Raw genomic sequence first — 5,910 nt, 5'->3', positions numbered from 1 at the left:
CCACTGAGTCCCTAAATCATCTTCAAGCTCAGCGATACCCAGCAATTACAGGTTGTTTTTATTCCATCAGTCCCGCAATCATATTCTAAGCATGTCCAACATATCATGGCAACCCACCGCACTTAATAACCCTGGACAGTCAGGAGGAAAGCACATCAAGACTTGTTAGGGCAATTAAGCACTCTTGATGTTATCCTCGCTAGTGAATTATCAGAGCTCTGATAATTGTTATTAATTAATCATCTCATTCGCTCAAGCTCTCTCATTTCCACAGTAACTGTAAGATAGAAGCTGTATGACCTTTCAGGTGTGAGCTACACCTCATCTTTCTCTAAAACCATTCATGTTTGTCAAACTGCTTTTAAAAGCAAAAGTACTTATAATACTTTCCCTTAGAGAATAACAAAATATGAATTACAATAACTGATACAATATATACACAGAAGGTTAACACATACCAGTCAAAAGTTGGGACACACCTACTAATTATTACTATTAATCACATTTTAGAATAATAGTAATAAAAAAGTTATTTAAAAATTAAATAACACATACTGAAGTATAGGAATTATTTAGTGACCAAAAATGTTAGACAAATAAATATATGAATATTATGTACGTTTAAGAAATTAATGTAAGATAGTAGATATAACCCATGTACGTTTATTTGAAATAGAAATATTTTATATGATTATAATGTTTCAGGTACATTTATATATATATATTATAAATATTTACATTTTTAATTACATTTAATTTTCATTTTACAATTAATTCTTTTACTTTTGTGAAAAATATGCCCTTTAGATCAAAAGTTGTATTTATTTTTTATTGATCATGGGTGTCACTTTTACTAGTTTTAAAGCTAAGATCATGCAGATATTTCAGTTCATCTCCACTAAAATGAATATAATGTGCTTTGATATTTTTTTCCAAGTTTTAAATTGCTTTTAGACAACTAAATAAGGATAAACTAGAAGCTGCGCTGAGGCCAATAGATTCATGAGCAAATGAAATGTGGAGTGCAACTGTAAAATACAGAAAAATGCAGCTTTGGGGGTTTGAGAGCCTGGGAGGCCTGGCGGAGGCACAGACTTATAGTACGAGCTCAACACGGAAACAATTAATCATGTGTGAGCGGCTGTCTGCTCACAAGACAACAACAATGTTCCAAATCTCACCCTCAGGCAGGACACAAATCCAGCAAACCGCTCAGGCATGTAGACCCTTTCTATCTCTCTTTTTCTCTCTCCGTCTGACACACACACAGACACACAGGTGGTTAACATGCTATCAAGCTCATCTGATTCCTTACTATACATCTTAATAGGAATTTGCAGCGAAAACACCCCCTCCTTTTTCAGGATTCAATAATCCAGTCCTTTCACTGGTAATTTTTCATACACGGCAAATTAATGACCCATTCACGTTGCTTTTTCTCCTTCTAAATACAGGATGGGAAAACCAAAATCTTACATTTGTCAACCTCATTTCAAAAGCAAACTCAAGCTTTTTTATTCAATGTTGGGAAATTTAGTCATCATTTAGTCATCTTTAATTTAACCGTTTGTCCTCTGAGTGGCAAACTTCCTTAAAATGAGCCAAAGCAGGCAACGCCTACTGAAATGGAATGGAAAATGTGCAGTTTATTTCATACCACTGTGTTTGGGATTGAGAAATGAAAGAAACACATAAGCAAACAAAGAACTGGTGTGTGTTTCATGATGGAGTGTCTGGTGGCCATCATGCAGCTCGTCGAAATTAGAAGTGACACATGTTACTGAAGGGCTCCCTGCTAAGGAACGCTGTTCTGTCGTGGCAGGAGAGAGCGAGCTTTGAATAATTGCTTATTGTGCCGGCTTACATATGCTCTGATTAAGGGAAGCAGAGTGTGTGGAATCTCACTCATTTTTCTGTTTGGCTCAGACTACAAGGGTCCACATATGGCAGTGCGTCATTACAATCTTGCATATACAAGGATATTGTACTCATAGATTATCCTGGGGAATGCTATAATGATATTACATCAGAAGACATTTCCATTGTGATGTCTATGGGTTTTTATTTGACATAGATTGTCTACAAATAATAGATTTTCTCTCTTTTTTTGGAATGGTTCATCTCTGTAGTTCATGAGAACACTTTTTGTCCTCTCATCTTACAAGCTCCCGTCAGTTCTGACGGAACAGTGAACAGGATTGTTCGTTTTTGCTTGAAATGGATTGAGTGACATGTAACATGATGCATCCTTGGTGATTTTTGTTTTGTATTTTGCATGGGCTACTCTGTAGCCATGAGAACCGCACTATGCAGTGTCTTTGTTCCTCATCCAAAATGCAGATGTCAAAACAAAAAGAAAAGAGCTATCTATTGATGCACATCCATTCATCCCTAAGATGTGCTTTTCCTGTTGTCCAAATCTCTAAAATAAAATATCAAATGTTTTGACTAGGGATGTGCAGTAGCATATCAGTACCAATTTCCACTAATATCCATTTTTATACATAATATTGTGATGTCTAACTTTACTTGTAGCATTATTTATTTTAATTAATTTATTCAATGTTTTAGAAACAAGTATCTTATATTCACCAAGGCTGCATTTATTTGATCAGAAATACAGTAAAACAGTATACTGTGAAATATTACTACAATTTATATTAAGTGCTTTTTATTTTTTTTAATATATATTTTTAACATATAGTGTATTATTGCTGTGATGGCAAAGTTGAATTTTCAGCATTTTCAATCCTTCAAAAATAATTTTAATATGTTAAATATGCTATATGGAGTATTTGATGAATGGGGAAAACAAGCAATGAAAAAAGACGGGCGGATGAATGAATGAATGAATGAATGAATGAATAATGACCTGTGTGACCTCAAATATGGTAGTTTTATTTTAATTTTTATAGTATATTGCAGAATTTAATATTGCATTTTAAAAAACTTAGAAAACATTTTAAATTGCATTTAAAAAAAACAAAACTGAAGCATGCTTAAAATATAGGACCAAAATATGTACGTGTATGTATGTATCGGGGTGCGGGAAGACGCCACTGAATCTGACGATTAATGACCGTCTTTTGTAATGTTGACTAGCCCAAACACACGTTGGTGGGCGGGCTATTTGCACATAGTGTAAATAGACACTCCGATTTTTTTTTTATTTCCAACAGTTAAACAGTTGCCCACAGAAAAAAATAGGTGGGGTGCTGCAGCACCCTCAAAACCCCCACTTCCCGCGCCTATGTATGTATTACTGGGCGTTCACACCGGTTCACACCGCCGCCGGCGAGAGCGTCAAAAATCGCTCTGACCGCCCTGCCAACAACGCTGTAGAAAGAGTCGTGGACGCTCAGACGCTCTGAAGATCGAATGCTTATCTTGTATTTAAAGGGACCGCAAAGCAAACAAGCTTGTTGATCTTGTGCAGACTCACTGACCACATGGAGAGTAACGTTATAAGTTAACCTCATTAAATATTGTATAAAGCACTAATACCACACTGTAAAAATACGCTGATACAAGTAAAAGTCCTGCATTGAAAATGTTACTTAAGCAAGTATAATCAGGTATAAACATTACTTAATGTAAGTATAATCAGGAAAATTGATTTAAATGTTTAAAAGTGAACTGGGACTATTATACTATTATTTATTATGTCATTAGATTATTATTACTATAACGTTGCACATCAGCAACTCACCAGGAACACCAACAATCTCAGACACCTTGGTCCACGCATCTTTTTTTTTATTTATGTCCCTGTAAGCAAACAGGGACAGAATCCTCTCAAGCGGTGGACTTCTACGTTCCGATTGGTTGCCGCCGAACCGCGTCATAGCTCATTACCATAAACTTGACCTGATTTTTTCAATTCTCCTTGACGCCCTCACCGTCCAAGACGCGCCGCGGCGCTGCTCACGCCAGCTCACATTGAAAATGAATGACTTCCAGCCACTTTGACGCTCTCGACGGCGGTGTGAATGCACATCTATCTATCTATCTATCATATATAAATAATATATATACATACAATATATATATATATATATACATATATATATTGTCCTGTATGTTAACTATGCTTCAGATTTTTTTTCTAATGTAGTCCAACAACTTTCCCGATTTCCGGCACCACCTGTGTATCTAGATTTGTGGCCAGGTGGTATGTCCTCAGGAGAAGGAAAAGGAAAACACTTAAAGATTTTCTGGTGTTCTTGTTTTGTTCAAAGACGAACGAGGTTGATAATTTTCCTCCCACAATGCTGTTGAACAGATCAGCAGCTATGAGAAAGAGCAGGAATCTGAGGTCCAAGAGTGCAGCCCAGAGCCTTTGACTCGCTCCGCAGTGTTTGTGGGCAGCATCTGGATTCACTTAGGTGGAGAGGTACCCTTCATCCTCTCAGGTTGCAGGTCTGAGTGTGGGCTCTTGTTTTTCGAAATGGCTAAAGCCTGCTTGCCTGGACCTTCTCAAACTGCCCTGGCGCATCCGGCTGTCCCTCCAGAAGGGCAGTTTCAGCCCATCCCCTATGCCCCAAAGCATGTTTAGTGTAGTCACTCATTTGAACTGAAAGATGTTAAACAGATTCATTCAGGAGCCGGATTTCATGGGTCTTTTGCAAAGCGGAGTGAGCAGGTTCAGGTGACTGTAGCGTACAGATGTGTTGTGTACAAGTGTAAATGCTGGGGAAGTAGGTAAATAAATAGTGAACAGCTTGTAATGTTGATCTCCTCATCATCACTTTACTCTATAAAAATAAACAGATCAGTCAGGCTTTTCCTAGGTCGGGTTTTAAGTCTAGCTGGGAACAACAGTTGCTTACTGCTCATTTGTCTATATTCTATCACTGCACTACTGTCAGTGCTTTTTATAGTATTGGACTTTGAATTGAACCAGACATACAAAGTTAGCTGGTGGGATGTTGTTCAAACAGATTTATTTTTGTGTCTGTCAAGGCCCATAATGCTCATTCTGTTTTTGTCAGGGGAATTATATATATTTTATCTGATTCCCTACTAATTCAGTTTGACATCTTTCCAAGACAAAGATAAAACAGACATTAGAGATAGAGAGTGAAAAACAGTATAAAAGAATTCAGTAACCATATAACGTCTGAATGCTGACAAAGATTTTAAAAGGGAAAAAGCAATGGCATACAGTGAATTTGTATGTGAACACTTAAAAGTCTTGTTAGTGGTGCTTAAAACAGTAGCTGTTAACATTAAATGTTAACACTCTATTTACACACATGTAACTACCTGGATTTGTAGTAAATTTGCAGCAAAGGAACTGTTGTAAAATATAACTTTGGGTAGAAATATTTAGAAAGGACACAAGATTTGATTAGTGAATTTTATATAACTGAGCAGATACAGAACTTAAAGGAGGCAGACAAGCTCATGGAGAAGTTAAATCATGTCAGTCATCTTCATCAGCACTTGAAAGACTATAATTAACCTGTCAACATCTCAAATAGACACAACTTTGTAAACCACATCTCCATGCCTCTGTTACTTAAAACAGAAGGTATTTAACCTTAGAGACCTCCAGAGTCCCAAGTCGCTGACCATTATTAGAGACACTCCAGTGGTAAAGAGCAACAAAGTGGTTCAATCATTTGTTTATAAGTAGTTCTATTTTTAAGCCTCTCAGTTTAGACAACTGAAATAGGGGGATTTTGCTCAAAGATGTCTGTCTACCCTTTCAGCCTTTTTCTTCAAAGATGTGTTTGTCCCAGGAGAGGCAGAAGGCGACCCTGGCCAAGACGTGTCAAAGGTCTTCTGGTTCGGCAAAATAATCCAACCACTGGGGAGTCCAAGTGCACAGAGAAGTTTTCATCATTATTTGGTATAGGACATTATTTTGGTATAGGCATATCTGTTATATATATATATATATATATA

The sequence above is a fragment of the Sinocyclocheilus rhinocerous genome, unplaced genomic scaffold (assembly GCF_001515625.1).
Source record: "Sinocyclocheilus rhinocerous isolate Xijiao unplaced genomic scaffold, SAMN03320098_v1.1 scaffold781, whole genome shotgun sequence".
In the NCBI taxonomy this organism is placed as follows: Eukaryota; Metazoa; Chordata; class Actinopteri; order Cypriniformes; family Cyprinidae; genus Sinocyclocheilus; species Sinocyclocheilus rhinocerous.
This window is presented reverse-complemented; position numbering follows the sequence as displayed.